This window comes from Sciurus carolinensis, chromosome 6 (assembly GCF_902686445.1).
Source record: "Sciurus carolinensis chromosome 6, mSciCar1.2, whole genome shotgun sequence".
Classification (NCBI taxonomy): domain Eukaryota; kingdom Metazoa; phylum Chordata; class Mammalia; order Rodentia; family Sciuridae; genus Sciurus; species Sciurus carolinensis.
The window spans coordinates 26,777,358-26,798,924 of record NC_062218.1 but is presented as its reverse complement, the minus strand read 5'-3'; positions in this window follow the sequence as shown (position 1 = coordinate 26,798,924).

Genomic DNA, 21,567 nt, shown 5'->3' with positions numbered 1-21,567 from the left:
CTGTATCAAGTTTGCCTACCTTTATAGAAAGGAATATCTGCAGTGTCTAACACTGATCACTCTATCACTGTTGGTGCAAATTCAAAAGCTTAATTTTCTTTATTTTTAGGCATAGCAGACAATAAAAGTATAGATCAAAATGTAATATATAATGATATTGTGTGTACAAAATAGGAAAATATTATCAGAAAGGGTGTTAGAGGGATAAATAATTGCAAAGGTCATTAAAGGCTTAATTATATTTCCTTGCTCTAGGGAAGTATCTAGTTATTTGCCTCTTGCCTCTGTCATCATTCAATAAACATTGAATTGAAATATTAAAAGTACTTTTCTGTCAATGTTATAGTGTTGTAACATCTTTTTCTCACTTTTTCTCTTCAAACAATGATCCCCACATAGCAAGCATCTCCTATGTAGTTGGAATATAATATGAAAGGAACTCAGTCTTTCTTTGTTTTTCATGATCTTGGCAGTTTAGAAGAGTACCAAGCAGATTTTTTGTAGACCGTCTCTCAATTCGTTTTGCAAGGTGTTTGTCCTGATTAGCCTGAGGTTGTAAGAAGAATATGACAGATATGAGGTACCTTTTCATCACTCATTATTGGGAAGTGTATAAAATCAGCATGACCTACCACTGATCATGTTAACATCAATCACTTACTTAAAGTTGTGTTTGCCAGGTTTCTTCACTGTAAAGTTACTGTATTTTTTTTTGGGGGGGGGGTATTTGAATTTATTGCTCAAAAAAGATATATTGAAATCCTAGGTCCAAGTACTTGTAAATGTAACCTTATTTGGAAGTTGGGTTTTCGCAGATTTGATCAAGGGAAGATGAGGTCCTTAGGGAGGGCCTTAATCCAATATGAGTGGTGTCCTTAAAGAGGATGAAAACAACACATGAAATGTCAGTGCAGACATAGAGCCACACAGGGAAAATTTCCTGGGATGACAGTAGCAGAGTTGGAGTGATACAGCTGCAAACTGAGGATTGACAGGCACCCTAGAAGCCAAGAAGGCATTCCAAACTGTGAACAGAGCTCTCCCCCATCTCTTTCAGTTAATCATGGAACAATGACACTTAAGCATGAAAACAGTCAGCAGCGAAACTGGAGGACCACCACAGGACAATGGTCTGTCTTGAAGCTGATCAAAAATTTCTCTTCAAGGACAGGAATAAAAATCTTCTCATTCACATTCCATCAAATAACACTACTCTATTTTAATGCCCAAGTCATAATAGTTTTTTTGTAACCCTTTGCGTAGCACAGTGTAGAATGAAGGAATCCAATAAAAATGTAGTTAGTTTAGTCCTTTCATGTGGAATTCTCCAAAAGCATTCCATTCAGCATTAATTTCACAAATTGGCAGGCGAGCTTGGTTAAACCACTTGAACTTTTATCTGTTTATAACAGTGTGAACTACAGTCCCACTTCTTTTCTCCTTCAGAAGGAAAGAAGGGATGGTAGATTCAATCTATTTATGTGTAAAAGCCCCCACGTAAACTGTGATTTCAATTATTTCTCCAAAGTAAGCTGGGGTTTCAATTCTGTTTGAGAAAGCTGATATATTTTATTTTCTCCTCCCTCCCTCTCTCAGTCCTTCCTTCCTTCTGCTTTCTTGCCTTTTGTTTGCTATCTTCCTCACTTGATTTTACTTATAAAAGAGGACACTTTATGGAACTAAAAGTGTATACACACACATGCACACACACAGATACACACTCATTTTAAGTACACATTAAGTCTGGCTTTGAGTTGAAATAGAGAAGAAACGTGGAAGTTCTCTTTTTGCTACGCTGTTTGCAGCAATAGCACCTATTGTCTGAAGTTCTTGAGCATTTCATTAAATTTACTTTAAAATTTAATTATGTAAAATCAGTGCATTAGAGCTTGTGTAATCATCATGGCTTAGAAGATGATCCCTTCAGAATTGCACACCCAGGGGAGCTGCGAGGTTGCATTACCAATTACCAAAATATGCTTAATGCAAGTCCATTCTTCTCTCTACACATTGCAGCCTTGTTGGAAAAATTCCAGAACCTTATAAATATGTATGACCTAAATTGTCCATTTAGCTTAGCAACAAACAAGTGTTTCCTGTTATATTATACAATGTTGGCCATCAATTACTTTAAAAAAGTATGCTGCTGTAGGTTTTACACAAGCATGCACACAGAAACTACAACACCCTATACCTTTATCATATATTTAAAAATACATTAGACAGCTCCTGAAACATAGTCCTATGTATACAAACACACACACACACACACACACACACACACACAATATGTGTATATGGGGCTGCCTGAGTAAAAATGTATATGATTAAAACAATTCTTATTTTATATATGGTGTTACGTGACCTTTCATAGATTTACCAGTTTAATCTTTTTTTTTAATGTGAAAGCTTTTTTATACCTTTATTTATTTATTTATTTATTTATTTATTTATTTTTATGTCATGCTGAGGATTGAACCCAGTGTTTCACATAAGCTAGGCAAGCCATCTACCACTGAGCCACACCCCTAGGCCTGTTTAATCATTTTTTGATGGAGGATGACCATCACTGATTAATTTAATCCCCAAATTACATGAGTGAATTTTTCTTAGAGATAATTTTCGGTTAGGGGATGCTTGGGATAATGAGACAGAGAAAGTGTGATGAAGATGCTCTAAGATATCAGAGAAAGAGAAATCTTGTTTCTGGAATTCCTTCTTGTTCAGCATTATATTCTCAAGAGATTTAGTAAAGTGAGCAAGTGTAATATTGAGGTTCAGGGCATGCTGCCCCAAAATGTAGCATCTAGGCATTTGAGGAAATAACAGAAGCTGATGGATTGTTCTGACCTTCTTCCTCTCTCTTCAGAGGTAGGCCATATGAATGTGATGTAAGAGAGGCTCTCTCTGTACCCAAACACTAGAGATGCCCTTGTCTCTAGGACATGGGGATAGAGAGGAATCTGAACAAAGGGCCTTGGTAATCCCTCTCTATTACCTGCAGAGCAGACCTCCTTTGTCCATCTCAGTCCGGCACAACCGTCTGGTCTTCATTCAACCTAAGTGTAAAAATACGCGTTTCCCTCTTTCTTTGCGTCTTATTTCTGAGGAATCCTTTATCTTGTACTCAGTAAGCAACTTTGTATGCTTTTCTCCTTTGTCTTTTATTTTAGGTGTCTCCACCATGAACCTGGTGATGGATGAGGAAAGAAGTCTTTCCTCCCTTGTGTGAGCTCATATCCATTTTTTTCCAGTTGTGAACATGTAAGTTTCTTTTTTAAAAATTATTTTTAAAATTTGTTCTGATTAGTTGTTACATGACAGTGGAATGCATTTATACATTTTGATAGATCATACATAAATGGAGTGTAATTTCTCATTTTTCTGATTATACCTATTGTAGGTTCACATCCATCATGCAGTCATATATGTACAATAAGTAATAATGTCTGTTTCACTCTACTATCCTTCTTACTCCTATACCCCTTCTCCTCCCTTCACTCTCCTCTACCTAACATAAAGTAACTCTATTCTTCCCTAGTCCCACTCCCACTGTGGTGAATGAGCTAAGCCAAGCCCCCCAAACCAAATGCTGAATGTTTTCTCTGATATGCGGAAGCTAATTCATCATATTCATTTTGTTGTTCAAGTATTTATTGTCTATAGTTGATTACTAAGTGTAGCCTTGGTTGTCAACCTTAGAAGTTACACTCAAGGTCTAAAGGAACCAGAGTAGAAGATGTGTAAGACTCAAATAGGATCTTGAATCCAAAGGACTTAAAATCAGCATACTACAGTGATGCAGCCACATCAATGTTTATAGCAGCTCAACTCATAATAGCTAAACTATGGAACCAAACTATATGTCCTTCAATAGATGAATGGATAAAGAACATGTGGTATATATATTTGATGGAATATTACTCAGCTCTAAAGAAGGCAGGCAAATGGATGGAGTTGGAGAATATCATACTAAGTGAAATAAGTCAAACCCCCCAAACCAAAGACTGAATGTTGACTCTGATATGCAGATGCTAGCTCACAATGTGGGTAGGGGTAGGGAAAAATTGAAGTACTTTGGATTAGACAAAAGGGAATGAAGGGAAGAGAGGGGAACTGGGAGTAGGAAAGTTTGAATCCGACTTTACTTTCATACGTTAATAAATGTTCATATATGGATACAAGACCAATGTAATTCCACATCATGTACAACCAGAGAATGGGAAGTTGTACTTCACATAATATATAATATGTCAAAACACATTCTACTGTCATGTATATAAAAAAAAAACAAATAAAAAATAAACAAATAGAATCTCATGCCAACAATATGTCACAGGTCTGTGTAAGAAGCAGCCCTCCGTGTTTCTTTTCCCATTGGTTTGAGTTAGTCTAATTGTAGAGGGTGTTCTCAATGCTTATTCAGAGAGATGCTAGTCGTGTGCTTGCTGTAACATGGAGACAGTCTGGTACCAAGGAGAAATTTTCCTTCAGTTTGCTCATTTTTTTGAGGAAAAACAATTAGATATTGCCTTTTGGTTCAAGAAATAATCTAGTAGAAGTGATACCCCAGCAAAAAGAACTCAAACATTGAAAGTAATCAAGATTCATGAGATCACTTACTAATTTTTTTTTTACGTACCATCTAGTAGTTTTATCCTTGTTCGACTTCTTTGTTTAAGTTTTCCATCCTGAGGAACAGAGTTTCAAAATCTACCAGCTATCTAGCCATTTTGTTACTGAGTCACATATTATAAAATCTGACTATAGCAAGTTTGGACAGATTATTGGAAAATATGATATATATTTTTACATAATAGGAGTCATGAAAAATGAGGAAAACAAAAAGATAATCTTCCTTCGAATTACTCTAAATTAAATTCTTAGTATTTCAGAATATTTGTAGTAGGAAAGAAATGTTATTAGTCTTGGAAGTCAGATATTGTTTTCCCCTTCCACTGTCCTTACAGGGGTGGAAACACTGACCCCATTTCTTGATGGGAGGAGTACCAAAGTCACACTGGAATTGTGAGATGAGAGTTGAGACATCCACTTTAGGATAATTTGGTGTTGCACATCTTCCCTCTTTTTCTTACCTGTAAGCCCTATTGTTTTAGATCTGTGTTTTATTACATTTTGGGGGATGCTAAGGGCAATTACCTCCTTCCTGACCTCCCCCCAAATACCTTCCACAGGGCTGTAAGGACAGTCCATTTAAAATGAAAACCTACTCATCATACCCTTCAAGTCTCCCTATAAAAGAAAGTTTCTCGGCCTGGCAAGTTCTTTCTCATCTCTTTGTCAAACTCTCCAACCTATTTACACAGCACACTTTTAAAAAGCTAGCTGCTGGCAGCTCTCTTGCCTTGCCCTTGGACATGTATGCGTGCCATGGTGCTGTGGACTTCCAAGCCTTTTCTAGTGCTGTCTCCTCTCTCTCCACTGTATCCTTATTTTCTTCTAGTGAATACCTTCTAGTTCTCTAGGATCAGGCATTACCTCCCCAATCTAATTTACAACATCATTTGAAATTACCTCCAAAGTTGTCTTTCTCATTTATGAGCACTATGCCTCATTTCCATGATATATTTAATGGAAACACAGTTCTCAATGCACAGATTATTGCAAAAATTAAATGATATTAGAGTATATGAAGCACGTTTAACAATATCAGCACATGGGGCCTGCTCAAAAGACTTATTGTCATTATTAGGTATTATTATTGTTAATGCTAACCACTTACTTATTATACCTTATATTTCTGGAAAATTGTAATTGTTCTGGAAAGTGTCTTACCTCAATATCTTTGCTCATATTCTTCATTCTGCATGACATTTTCTACCCCGATTTCTATCTATACCCATTTTCCCTAGGCCCCAAAGTCCATTTTAAATTTCACAAATTCTTCACGGAAAGCATGTTTCTTCTCCAAACTTTCAACTTTGTTTGTATACCCTCTCAGCATCTGCACATTCTATTTTCTGTGTTGGTTTATTTAAGTACATCTTATTTATGGAATCTTTGAAAATTAAGATTGTATTACATATTTTTATTACTTTAATCCCAAACATTCTGTCTTTATTCAAGAAAGTTGATGTTCACTGTCTTAAATTAGCTTAAGACAAAAGAATTACTTTATCAGATGTTTTGATAATATTAAGTCAAAACTTTTTCCCTAGTCTTGATATTTTTGATATTTTGATTATCTCTATTTTTGTCTTATTTCTCTTCAACTATTCTTATTTAATCTTTCTAAATTAAAGAGAGGGTATTATACGCACTATCCAAAGTATCCTAAGCAAGATTTTAAAATTATATTTGGATATGATAATTTATAAATTTAGTTTTGAATCAAAAATTTATTTCATAAATACCCAATAGGTGCCCCAAATGGAATAAATATTGGGGCTACATCAGGGCTACAAAAGTGAATAAGACATAGTGTTCATTCTCAAGGAGTTCAACATCTACTGGGTAGAGAGGGATAGGACAGACTCAGTGGAAGAGTCAGATAAAGAGGTAAGGAAATTTAAAAAGGTGATATTTTCATCTGAGATGAACAATAAAGAATTTATCAGAAGATGTGGAACTTGGGCTGGGTCTGGAGTGGTAGGTTTGACGAGATTCATTACGCATTTGTTATTCCAGAGATGGAAGAGACACAAGGATTTTCCTGTGACTGTAACAAAGTGAGTATAAGTGGTCCTAACCCTAAGCTGTTTGACTTTATGGTGGTGTGAAAGCCAGACACATTCAGTAGAAACTGCACTTTTGCATTTTGAATTTTGATCTCCTGCCAGTCGGGCAGGTGGGCGGGCGGTCCGTGGTATGTTAGAGACTCCCTGGTGGTGCTGGCTGTGGCCGGGAGCCCCAGCTCCAGGGTTACAGGGGAAACACCAGCTCTGCAGTGTACTGTGCTGCTGAGCCAGGATACTGGGTAGGTTAAGTGTGTCAACTTAACCTACTTCCTGCCTTCCATATTTTCACTCACGATAGGTCTATCAGGACATAACCCTGCTGGTCTAGGGACATCCGTACCTACCTGTTTGGTGAGAAGACGCAGGGCATGTGGATGGGGGGGTAAGACGAATCGGGATATACAATGGGTGGCATGGGAGGACGAAGAGACCAGAGTGGAAACCTAGTTCCAGACCAGGTGGCACAGTCTTCAGATGTTCCATGGGCTGTTGTGAAAAGTCACCAAAAGGTCTAGATGTGATGGAGGCTGAGTTAAGAAAGCTGTACAGAGAACGAACCACGACTGAGTAGTAAAAGAGGGTACTTCCTCTGTAATGTTAAAGACAATCTAATTTTATTTCCTTGTCCATTGGCACTGTTCCTTCACAGATGAGGGTTGCTTTGCAGGTGAGGATTTCTGTTCATTCCCAATCCAGGCAGGAATCACTCCAGTGAAGGATCCTGGGCAACAGCCCACAGACCAATTACCATACCCAGGAGATTGTCCCACGGGGCTCTCAGTCATTCTAATTCAATTAACATCTTTCTTAATTAGAAAGAAAGACAGAGGTACAGAAGGTGATACTTTTAATTTGTTGCTCATTATATAGCTTTCTGTTTATTCGTTACATGAGATAAAACATGAAAGTTAGGTAAGCCAAATTCATGGCAAATTTGCTTATAAGAATAAAAGTTAGGTCAGGTAAATTACTCTTGCTAATTTTGTTGCTTTAATATTTATCCCAGTTTCAACAGTTGGCTTGAATACTTTGTGTTATTATACTTTACAAATTAATTCCATGAAACTCTTTATGTCAGACTATTGTGGACAGATTCTAACCAGACAATATCATAGTTAGAAATTTAGGTCCCTAATTCAATTTCCAATAGAAAAATCTGTTGTATAGCTACTTACTTCCAAAACAGAGCAAAACAACAAAATAAAACGAAAAGCAATGCTTTGCCATTACAACTGAACTCCTAGACACTGTCATTGATAATATATGCTAATTTACTTTTGAAGGCACTTTCAATATATAAATTGAAGGTGTTACTTCAGCCCGAGGGAAGACCCAGATTGGTCCCTACCATTCTACCTTTCCAATCTTGCAGATACTGCATCATCTGACTGTAACTGAACAGCTCATGTAATCAAATGCTAAAGGCAAATCATTTCTTCCTTTACCTACAACTAACTGTACTCAAATAGGAAAGTAAGTACTTTGTATGAAAATGGTAAGAAAAAAGTATCTTGAAAGGGTTTTTAAACTACAGTGAAGTTGTCAACGTTGGGTAATAACATTTTCAGTAGAGATAGTAACAGAGACAATCCCTACTGGAAGTATTCACAGGTATTAAGCACAGACACCCGAAGCAGGAGTCCCTAATCTAGGGCTTTATATCCTCTTCCTTTAATTAAAAGGGAGAAACGCTTCTATTTAATTTCAATAGAACCTGTGAAATGCTTTCATCATTTCATACACATTGTGATAAGAAACTAATACGGTTAATGGAAACTAGATTTTTCCCTTTTTTAGGTCAATAAAAATAGCTTCCATTTGCTGCATGTTTACCTTATAAATGCTTCTCATAAATTATCTAATTTATTCCTCACAAAGATATGTGGTTAATACTATTACATCCACTTTATAGGTAAGAAATTTGTGGCCAAACATGCTCAGAGATGTTCCCAAAGTTACAGAGAGAGGGTTTGAATTAAATGAGAGACAGGGTTTGAATGCAAATGAGCATGACTCCAAACTTGGAACTGTATTCCACACCATTTTAATGACAGTCCTACAGTAACTTAGTATGTGTTCTGTGGGGATGGTATTTAAAAAAGTTCCTTAAATCAACATGGACAGCGGGTTTCAGCAGCATCTTCTGGGGTACCTCGTTAATTGGGACCTTTTATTACTAAGACTCTGAAGTTCACAGCTGTAATATCATCTTGATGCAAACTGGATTAGGAAAGATTCAGCTGGCTCAGTTCGTAACTTCAAGGTTGCTTTTTCAGTTTCTAAATTTGACAAATGCAACTGGGGGTTAGAAATGAAACAACTTTACATAGAAATAGTTCTAACTGGCTTTAGCCCTAGTAACTTGGTTGTCTTTGTTATGGCCCTTTTTAGTAAAATACTACTCTTTTTCCTGATCACAAAGTAGTGTAATTCTGAGGGTAACAGCCCTTTATATTTAGGACAATCTTTATGTGGCATGATTCAGTCATTTAACACTCAAACGAAGCTTAGTACCAGAGTTTAAATAAATATTTTACTTTAGACAGAGGTTTCAGTGTATTTAGTAGGAAGGCCTGCTTCGAACTTATTTTCTCATCTGGATGTCTTCAGTAGGTCTAGTAATTTTCCTGCGCAGAGTCATGCCTCCTTAGCTTACCTGGTCCCTTGAATATCAACTAGCGCCAAAGGCTACTTCTAGGGTTTGTCCTGTCAATTTCTAAATTAGGAAAATGGGCCGCAGCAGCCTTCTTGTTCTATTTCTATATATCCAATACTTCTACACCTCTAAACCCTCAGGGATTCAAGAAAACTTCACATTGTTGTGTCCTTTTCTGCTCAGATTCAAGTCCCTCAGAATTACAATTAATTTGCATTTTAGACCCTTGTGTAAGAAGGTGTCGCTTCCTGGAAATGTTTCTAGATGACAAAGTAAAGCAAGAAGCATCCACTGCTCTGTGTACCCTTAGCAGGGAATTTTGATTAATTGCTCATTATGGCCCTTTACATTTGCAGAAATTTATAGAGAAAATAACTTCTCTTTTGTGTCAAAAAAGAAAAAAAAAAAATTCTTTCAGCCTAGGAAAGCATTTTTTCCCATATGGTCAGATCCTTAAATGACCTTTGCCAGAAATACTTTTCTTGTTCAATATTTTCCTTTACCTTTTTGTTGTTAAACAATTTGTAAAAGTCTGGAAAAATGCAAATTTTGTACTTGTGTACACAGACAGTATAGCAGGGAAGAAAGCCAACTATTTATTCTTTAACAAATACTTGTATTTTAAATGCCTTAGATATGAACTCATTTAATTCTTATAAACTCATTAGGCAGAATACTGTTATTATCCCATTCGTTTTAGTTAGTTTTGTGTTGCTGTGACCAAAAAACCTGACAAGAACAACTTAAAGGAGGGAAAGTTTATTTTGTCTCATGGTTTCAGAGGTTCAGTCCATGTTGGCTGACTGCACCGCTCTGGCCTAAGTTAGGCAGAACATCATGGTGGAAGGGCATGGTGAAGGAAAGCAGCTCATGGCAATCAGGACATGACTCTGCTCACAAGGACAAAACATAAACCCCAAAGCTACACCCCCAGTGACCTGCCTCCTTCAGCCACACCCTGTCTACAGGTACTGCCCAGTTAATCTACTTCAGTGGATTGATCCACTGATTAGGTCACACCTCTCATTATGTAATCATTTCACCTTTGAACATGCTCGCTTTGTCTCACACATGAGCTTTCGGGGGACACTACATATCTAAACCATAACACCGCTTTACAGGGGTGACTGGTTAATGTCATCAGATGGAGAGTGATAAAAGATTCTGCATATAGGTTTAGGAAAATAGCAGAGGAAATAAAATGGTGATTGTTGGCCTCTTCCAAGAGTTGCTGTGTCTCTCTGAGGCGGTGTTCTTAGGTGTAATCTCTATAGTGAGTCAAATTCATGTTAAAAGCAGCTTCTTCAAGAATCTAGTGGACAAGCTCCTCACGTTAATTCTAAGGATGGACTTAGCATATTAAACTCTGCACCACAGTGAGTCACGTAGTGAGGTTCCACAGCAAGACCAGCAAATGAAAGGAGATTTCACTTGCTTTGAAGCCACCCTTCAATTTGCCCATTTATGTACTAGCTGGTAGCAAAACTATTGGAAAAAAATAGGCAAAAGCAATTGAGATCTACTTTTTTCCCTTAATGGACTATCTGTGTGATCTTAGGTAAATTCCTTTATCTTTTTCTGATTTTTATTTTCATTCTGGTGAGACAAGAATAGTGCCACTTTTATTTCCTACTTATCTACTAGGAAGAGTCTACAATAAAAGCTCAAACAGGCTGTTGCCCACAAATTGAGAAGTATAGTGGTGTGCCCATTTCCTTCTTGTTTAAGCTTATGGGAGACTATGTGGACTATTATCCACTGTTCTTTCTTACATGACATTTTGTGATCTTGATGGACAAGGAGCCCTTTTGCAGTTTGTCAAACATCCTATTACAAAACTTTTGATAAAAGCAATATTTTAACACTGCTGAAAATAGAAGGCTGCCTCTTGAGATTGTAACTGCTTTTATGTAAAGGGGACAGAGGTTAATTTCTTCATTTCTTATATAAATATTTATTAAATGTCTACTAAAAATGAATGAACAGGAGATGATACAAATGAACACTGAAGTAGAACTTACAAAGACTAGGTTTTAGTTCCTGCTTTCCCCCTCTGGGACCCTGTACATTACTTAAATTACCCAAGATTTGGTTTTCATATCTATGAAATTAAACTGCTAATACCTCTTCTGCCTTTGAGAACTATAAATGTCATTTGTCTTATTGATTTTTATAGATCAATGATAGCGATATTTAGAAATTAAAACAGTTAAAAGAGGGATGGTCACATGTTCTAGTTTGGCAGGGGCAACAATGCCTTTGTCTTTTTAACTTGAATGATGTGTTACAGTAATGAAGGGAACTTTCCTTAGAAAATCCAGACTGTTAGTGGAAGCTCATTTGTGACCATAACAGAGCTATCCAAATATTTTCTCTGGGCTTCCAAAATTTGTAGTTAAGTTTGGATTCCTTTGCAGATTTTCTTCATTCTCCCCCAGCCCCTGTAGGAGAATGGTCTTATTCTTTAAGGTGAACTGAGGACACGGCTGACCCAGGCTCCCTCTCAACTCTTCTTTTCCATTTATACATGTTTAAGTAGAACTTATCATTTCGCTTCCAAAAATGCTTTCCTCTTCTGCATTTCCTGTTTCTTACTCTATAATATGGTCACCAGGAAACTCTTCTCATCACCTTGAGGTCACTCCAGTGTCTCCATGGTAATCTACAAATCATTACGAAGCTGCACTTCTTGTCTCATAGTATTCACGTAGCCACTTTTGCGTGTGTACAGATAGATATGCACACAGTTTTACAGATTTTGAGAGAATATGAGGAATGAGATGCTATTGGGTAAGGATGCTTTAGAGCAGGAAAATTAAGGCTACTGAAATGATCACTGATAATATAGCTTAAAGTCGACGCTAATCATTTAACACAATATATTTTTTCTTTAAACTTTTTGAAAATACCAGAGCAGCGTGTTACTAAAACATTCACTGAATAATGTGCCGATAAGGGCAGATCAAGAATGTTAGTTTTGTATGAAAACATCAAGTAATATGTAATATGGCATTTTATTTAATTACAAACTTAATGACTATGATAAATTATTTTTTATTGTTATGTGTGCTTATTGTGTTTTGTATGTAATTGTATACAGCAGGTACTGTTGTAAGATCTGTCATTATCATAGATGTATGAATAATAGCTAACATATATTAAACATCTTTCTAAATAATATCTCAGGTAGACACTTATTTAAACCCCATAATAGTTTTGGGAGAGGTATTATAAGTATATTATATTATAATTATATTCATTTTGGAGATTATCACGACTGAGGTAGACAGCAGTTATTTGCTCAGAGTTACAGATATTGGTAACTTGCAGAGCTACGATTCTAATCGAGTATATCCAAATTCAGAGCCTAAACTCTTAACCTTGGAACACACTGCTATTCTGCCTCTTGAGAGTTTCCTTACGGCCTTTTATGAGCTAGTCATACTTTGAGCCCATTCCTGCAGAATCGTTCCCTACAGGGCCTAGACTGCCTCCCCTGTCAGGGAAGTAGCACAGCCTGGCGAATGTACCTCAATCCAGAGATGCGCGGAGGGGTTGGGCGCAGTCGCTGTGTGAGACACAGACATCATCAGGTAGGAGGTGCCGGAGGCCGTTGAGGAGGGGAGAGTCAGGCTGCATCACAGAGTCTACCTGGAGGCTGATCCCTCAGCAGAGCCCAAGAGATCTGTAACTGACTGTTGGGGAGAAATTTGAAGAGGGGTCCCCACCCTACTGGAAAATCTACAAGGCGTGATGGCTGCCGTACCAAGGTAAGTCGCCACATGGTTGTGCTTCTCTGAGGCCGGCAACGCTCTCCAAGTCCCTGGATGATATTTTCATTGACTGGGGCATTTTTGGCATCAGGACTGGGTAGGGGATTTGCTCTGGTGATGGCCTGGGATGCCATTTGACAGCTGCTCATGCACAGGTCAGTCCCCAATCACATCATCCCCAACAAAGAATTATTGGGTCAAAAGCAAATAGTGCCTCGGTTGAGAAACCCTGATAAGGAGAGCAGGTTGTCCCCTCAGGGTCACACAGGCTTCAGCAAGTATGGTTTTCACACAGTGCAAATTCCCAACGGGAGGTACCCTGAGCCATAGTGTCCTGCAGCAAGGGTCATGGTAAGGCTCACTGACGTGCCATCGATTTTATGTGGAAGAGTCTGAGAAAGTCTGGGGTATTATTTATTCAGAGGCATTATGAGGCATTCCCTGGTGACTTTCAGAAATAGTAAGGACATCAGTGGGAAGGAAAGTCCGAAATTAACCCCTCTTACGCCTCACCTCATGTAAATTCCTCTCACCATCCGTCTTTCCCTTCTTCCTTTTTTTTCTCTCTTCTTTCCTTCTCAAGTCCATCCTTTCAACTAAAATAATTGTGCATCTACTATGTGCTTGTCAATCTGAATGGATACAAAAATCTAAAAAAATTTGTTAAAATGGAATAAAAATGTTTTAAAAGGTCTGTTATAGTTACCTTGAGTGTTCACTAAACTCATGTGTTAACACTTATACATTGCTGGAGGGACTGCAAAATTGATGCTACCCCTCTGGAAAGCAGTATGGAGATTCCTCAGAAAATTTGGAATGGAACCACCATTTGACCCAGTTATTCCACCTCTTGGCCTGTACCCAAAGGACTTAAAATCAGCATACTACAGTAAAGTAGCCATATCAATGTTTATAGCAGCTCAATTCACAATAGCTAGATAATGGAACCAACCTAGATGCCCTTCAATAGATGAATGGATAAAGAAACTGTGGTATTTATACACAATGGAATATTATTTGGCCATAAAGAAGAATAAAATTATGGCATTTGCAGGTAAATGGATGGAGTTGGAGAACATTATGCTAAGTGAAATAAGCCAATCCCAGAAAACCAAAGGCTGAATGTTTTCTCTGATAAGTGAATGATCATATATAAGGGGGAAAGGAGATAAGGGCAGAATGGAAGAAGGATGGATTGTGTAGAGCAAAATGAAGGGAGGGGATAGGGCAGGGGGAAGGAAAGATAATGGAATGAGGCAAACATCGTTACCCTATGTACATGTATGATAACATGAATGATGTGACTCTACTTTGTGTACAACCAGAAAAATGAAAGTTGTACCCCATTTGTGTTAAAAAAAATGTGTTCTATGAAAAAGAAAGAAAGAAAGAAAAACCCAGAAAATAAGGACGGATTTATCATGAAATTCATGTCATGGTTTAGGAGTTGATTCTGAATACCAATCTAGAAAATATGACTTTTGATGAAAACGTGAAAAAACAAAATTCAAATAGTTACCTATTAAAAATATGACTTTTGATGAAAACGTGAAAAAACAAAATTCAAATAGTTACCTATTAAAAAAATGCTTTAGAAGTTCTGTTATAGTTACCTCAAATATTCACTAAACTCATGTGTTAACACTCACATTGCTGGTGGACTGCAAAATTGATGCAACCCCTCTGGAAAGGAGTATGGAGATTCCTCAGAAAACTTGGAATGGAACCACCATTTGACCCAGTTATCCCATTCCTTGGTTTATACCCAAAGGACTTAGAATCAGCATACTATAGTGATGCAACTACATCAATGTTTGCAGCTCAGTCCACACAATAGCTCAGTTATGGAACCAACCTAGATGCCCTTCAATAGATGAATAGATAAAGAAAACGTGATGTATATATAATGGAATATTACTCAGCCATAAAAACGAACGAGTTTATGAGTTTTGTTGGTAAATGGATGAAGCTGGAGACTGTTATGCTAAATGAAATAAGTCAATCCCAAGAAACCAAAGGTGGAATTTTCTCTCTGATATGCAGATGCTAACACACAATAGGGTGGGAGGGATAGAAGTTCAGTGAATTAGACAAAGGAAAATGAAGGGAAGGGATTGGGAAAGGAAATAGTAAAGACAGTGGAATGAATCCAACATAACTTTCCTATATTCATATATGAATATACCACCAGCGAAACTCCACATCATGTATAACCACAAGAACGGGATCCTAATTAGAATAAGTTATACTCCATGCATATATAATATATCAAAATTCACATTCTACTGTCATGTATACCTAAAAAAGAACAAATAAAAAAATAAAATTTCAAAAAAACCCTCATATATGTTAAAAATTTAATCCCCAGGTTAGTGCTACTGAGAGATGGTGGAATCTCAGAGAGGTGGGAGGTTTTAGATCATTGGGATGTGCCCTCCAAGAAGACTGTGGGAACCCAGCCCTTCCTCACTCTCTTTTCCTTCCTGGTTATGAGGTGAGGAGTTTTACTTTGCTATGTGCTTCCACCATAATGTACTGCCTTGTCACAGGTCCAAAGCAATGGGGCCAAGTAATCAGGTCAAAACCTCCAAAGCTGTGAGTTAAAATAAACCTTTTCCCTTTCTAAGTTATGTATCTAAGGTATTTTGTTATAGTAACAGAAAGCTGATTAATATAGTCTATGATACTATGTGATACTGCTTTGTCTAGAACACCATAATGATGAAACTAAGGGTATGAATGATGTCCATGCATGGATGGGCCAGATTTGCTCAGGCAAAAACAACTACATATTTGCTTTGAATCACCAAGTTCAATAACCATGAGATCTCAGAAATTAGTACAATCACAAGGGGAACCAAAAAGGAGAGTATGAATATTTCTGTGCAAACTTATCATGTTCAATAAGAAAACAAAAACAACAACAACAACAAAACCTAGAGAATATGACCTGCTGACTAGTCAGTTGTAATCAGATTCAGAAAGAGAAGACTTTGCATTAACTAATTCACAACAGGAAGTGCAGACATTAACGATTGTTCCTCCACTTCTGCAATAAACCTGGGAGATTGGCAGGAAGCATTGTATTTGATGAGTGAGTCACAAAATTTTTCTGCCAAGTGAAAAGTGGTCTTATATGTGTATTTCTTATTTCTTTCTTTTTTAGGAAAAAAAAGTCTGAAATTGTATGTATAAATATGCTTTTAGTAATTATCCTCCTTGAAAAGTCTGCTAAGACCAAAAGGAATAGTCAAAGCTCCATAAGAGGCGATGAGAACAAAAAATAAAGGGAAATATTTCAGCAGTGCAAATCCAAAGCAAACACTGAAACAAATGAGGTTACAGACAGTGGCATGAATGTTAATGAGCATAAAGCCAGCCATGCAGTGGAAATCTGCTAAATGCCTTGTTGGGGGAATTGAGAGGACATTTCCCTAACAGTTTGTTCCTGTTGGTTATAATTTTCAAAAAGGTATTGCAGGATGGCCCAGTTCAGTCCCAGGATCATATTATGCAGATGCATTACAATTCCCCACTGACGTTTGGTGGAAGTTGAGTCTAATTTAGCATGGCTATTTCACAGGATATCATCAAGATCAGCAAGTGAATACCCAAAGCACGGGTGAAAGGCTGAGAAGTAACTGCAGTTTTGCAACTGAGAACTGCCCTTTGGAGGTTCTCGAATGTATGAGAAGGAGGAATGAAGCCACACCTGGTGGCGACAACAGCAAACTCACAACTTCCGACATCTTGCCTTCAACTTGAACCTGTATTTTCATTTAAAATGATGAAACTGGAAGATTTCTTATTTTTAACAGAGGGAATAGACGACTTCGGAATCCTGTTGTCTTTCTAGTCAGGAGATTTCCTGGTTTCCTTGTCAGATTTTAGATCACAAGTCAGGGAGGTGGGCTTTTGTCAGACACTCAGTCACCCACTAGACATGCACTTATATTTTAATTCTTTCAACTGCTGATTTTCCTGGGGGAAGAACTATTTCAACCATCTGTTCAATATTAACCCTTTTCACAGGAAGAAAGTTACAGGATTCATTTCTTTACTTATTCACAAGGATTCATAGAACTCTTATGATTGAACAACATGGAGACTATTATTTCAGATTCAAAGTCCAATTAAGAAGACAAATAGAAAACTAGAGAGTAATCTTATCATTTGAGATTTACAAGCACATGGAAGTCTGTGCCGAATTAAGTGGTTAACTGTCTAGGAGAATGGGGAGAATTTAGGGAAGCATTCATGAAGAAAAGGAGAGGGAGGAAGAAGACATACTAAACATTAGCAGTATTTTCCTAGATAGTGAAATCACATGTGTATGACTGAATGCTTTGCTGCGAGTTTTATGAGACTACTGTTATGGTTTGTATGTGAGGAGACTCCCAAAACCTCATGTGTGAGAGAATGCAAGAAGGTTTAGAGGAGAAATGATTGGGTGACGAGACCCTTAACCCAATCAGTGAAATCATCTCCTGGTGGGATTAACTGAGTGGTAACTGAAGGCTGGTATGGTGTGGCCGGAAGAGGTGTGTTATTGGGGTGTGGGTATGCCTTTGTGGCTTATATTTTGTACTTGCAGAGTGGAGTCTCTCTCTGTCTCCTGATCATCATGTGAGCTGCTTCCTTCCACCACACTCTTCTGCCATGATGTTCTGCCTCACCTGGAGCCCCTAGGAATGGAGCCTACTGTCTATGAACTTAGACCTCTGAACTATGAGCCTGAGAATAAACTATTCCTTCTCTACAATCGTTCTGGTCAGTCTTTCAGTTTTAGAGCGAAAAAGCTGACGAAAACAACTACCAAATCCATTCATGTGCCAGATACCAGGAAAGTTAAGAAAAAGGAAGGCCTGTGAAGAACTGTGAGTGAACTACCCTAGAAACTATCTCCATTTCTTGACCTCATCCTTGCTTGGATGAAACATCCGTGCCATCCTGGTTCTGGCTTTGGCCTTGGACTTGATGTCACCTGTGTGGACTCTGTCATGGCTTGCTGCTGTCAGTTCTGCTTTGATTCCATAGACATTTCACCCCTTTCAGTAATTTTCTAGCTGGCATCAAGGCTAGATGGCCCAGTCAGGTAACTGAGTCCTCTGAGAAGACAGAATTGGCAGGTAGAGAAATAAAAAATCTATGCAAAGGCACCAAGAAGTGAGGAGCTGTTGGTGTTTCCAGTCTGCCATTCCTTCTGTTTGGAATCTAGAATGTGAGTAGGTCAGATGAAATGGAAAACATAAAGCTCAACCTTTGCATTCTACAAATTTAATTTTTTTGTGGTTGATAGGGACCCACTGAGGGAGAAATGGATTAGGTTTCTATGTGAGAAAGGTGACATAAGTGGTAATGAGGGCAGAAGAGGGGTGTTGATAAAGAGCCATAGAAGAGACACAAGAGAAAGGGGTTTCAAAAGTGATTTAAGTGAACTCTCAGGACTTCTTTTCCCTCCCATTCATTAATTCCCCTTTTATATACTAAGTTATGGTTTGGATGTGAGGTGTACCCTAAAGGTCCTGTGTTAAGACAGGAATGTTCAGAGGAGAGCAGTCCATCCTAGCTTGGATGAACTAACTGGGTGGTAACCTAGGCTGGTAGGGTGTGGCTGGAGGAGGTGGGTCTCTGGGGTGTGCCCTGGAAGAGTTCATCTTCTCTGTGGCCCCTTCTCCACGTGCCTCTCTGCTTCCTGTCTGCCAGAGTGGAGCCGCGCTCCTTGACCAGCCCTTGCACCATGATGTCCTGCCTTATCCTAGGCCCAGAGCCATGGAGCCAGCTGACCACGGACCGAGTCTCTGAAACCTTGCGCCAAAATCAGCATTTCCTATTCTATGTTGTTCTTGCGCGGTATTCTGGTAACCGTGATGAAAACCTGACTAAAACAATAGGGAAGAGTGGAGGATGATTCTCAGGTTTCTTATTTGAGATAAGGGTTAGCTGTGCTTTGGTTTTATACCTCTATCCTTCCATCTGCCACATTCACCATATTATTTACTATGTTATTTTTCTGTATTCCCCAAAGGACTTTTTGAAACTTGGTTTTGAAAACTCTTCCTTCCTCCCTCCCTTCTTTCCTTCCTTCCTTCCTCCCTTCTTTCCTTCCTCCCTCCCTTCCTTCTTTCTTTCCTTCCTTCCTTCTTCCTATTACATTTTTGCATAGTGCATTCTTAAAAGAGTGCAGCACACACAGATTGTTCTTAATTAACCAAGGTTCCCCAAGTAGACAACAGCTCTGAGCCCCACAGTGAATATACAAAGGTTGCAGGATCGCAGCTGGAGACCTGGTTCCTTTATAGATGGGATTACCTAGAGAGAAGTGTGTCTAGAAAGGGACTTTAACAATATCAGCTCACAATGATTGATCCACTCCATATGCACAATGCCACACACCCCCTCATTTAACTAACAACTTTATATTTAGTTGCTGTTATTGATGCCATATTATAGATGGGAAAACAAAGAGGTACACAGAAGCAATTTTAAGAAGCAACAGATTTTCCTGAGGTGGGCATAGTAAAAAGGATCTGCGAATGGGACAGAAATGGAATAAGCAGATTTGGGAAGAGATTCTGTGGAAGAAAAAGAGGAGCAGGACAGATCCCTGCAGAACAACATCTGCAGGAGTGGGTACGGAAAGAGGAATGGCAGGAGGCTTGTAAGAAGTGGTCAGAAAATCTAGAAGAACTGGGAGAAAGTGGAAAAGTGAGTTTTAAAAAGAAAGGGTTCATTTGGTAGGCAATGCCTCAGACTGTGAGAGGTCAAGTTATTTAAGGATGAAAGGAGCTTTGGATTTGCCTGTGAGAAGCTTGTGTGGTGCACTGTTCGCAGGGTGACAGGAGAAGAAATCCCAGGGCAAAGATGAGGCTGAGTTGAAGGGCCCGCGAGGGGTGGAGGCGGTGAGGAGCGGCCTTAAGGGAGGCAGCACTTTGAGGAAATCAGTGGAGGGAAGGAGTTGCAGAGGTCAGTGACCAAAGGAAAAAGAGATTAGAGAAGTTTCCTTTTTTTTTCTGAAGATACAAAAGTGATTTATCATTTTGTTTATATATAAAGGCTGAGGGGAAGGAGCCACAGCAGATGTTGCAGATACAGAAGAGAGGGCATAATTGAGAGAATAATGTTTTAAAGGATGTTGGCGGAGATGAGTCATGTGGACCAGGAAGGGCAAAAGCAAGCACAGCTCTTCCACTGACCCTTGCGGAGGGTTTAAGGACAAGTTTAAAACACCAGGGGGCACGAGGGAGAGAAAAATGGCCAGGCAGCGCTCAGAGATTGGAAGCAGGCAGAGAGCAAAGCTTCTCCTGCTATTCCTAACGTGGAACTGGGGCAGGCTATAAAGTTTTATATATTTTTTTCATAAGGAAAAATAAATAAGTGTAGTACATCTGCATAATATGACTCTGTACTGAAATAAGCCTCACTATGGTGCCTTCTTCAAAATTAACAGAGAGTGGCATAAAGTGTTACAGAAAGTCGTTTCACTTAATTTACTGTATTTCATTTGTTTAACATGGCATTTGCAATTGATGTTCCTTTTTGTATTATGATAACCATCTACACATTACCATACTTTCTTCCTTAGAAATTTACCCTGCTTGAAAGGATTTGCTGATTCTATTGGAATTTTCTTCAGTTTTAAAACTGTACATTTGTGAGCATAAAACATACACATCTAGATAATTCTTGGCTACATTTATCCATCATATATTGATGATCAAGTGAAGTCAGTTTTTAACAACAACTAACACAATCAAATACAATAAATGAAGACAATGGAGTAGATATAAAATAGCTAGTGGGTTAAATTTAATATAAAGTGAAAGATTTTAGATTCTTACATGGTATAAAGGGTTAATTGCAATCTCCCACCATCCCTGAAGAGAAAGTCTGTTTTTTTTTTGTTTGTTTGTTTGTTTTTTGTTTTTAAACAATAAAAACTTTGAATAGAATGTCTCAATGACATTTAGGAAGAAATAGAAATTCACTTCCCAAACACATATGATTGACCCTTGGTATCTGTGGGGAATTGGTTCCAGGCTCCCCTGGAATACTCAAACCCAAGGATGCTAGAGTCTCTCCTACAAAATGGCACAATATGTACATATAAACTAGACGTGTTCTCCTACATACTTTAAATAACATTCAGCTTGCTTATAATATTTGATACAATATAAAGGCTATATAAATAGTTGTTATGCTGTATTATTTAGTAAATTAGGACAATAAAATGTTTGTACCTGTTCAATACAAATGACTTTTTTCCCTGAATATTTTCAATCTGTCATTGATTGAATCCTTAAATGCAAAAACCCACAGATATGAAGGGACAACTGTAATTGCAATGCAGAGGATGAGAAAAAAAATCCAACATTTGTTCCCTAAAATGTGTCTGCTGTTCTTGTATCTTATTGAATGCTAAAAGTGAGGCATTTTTACT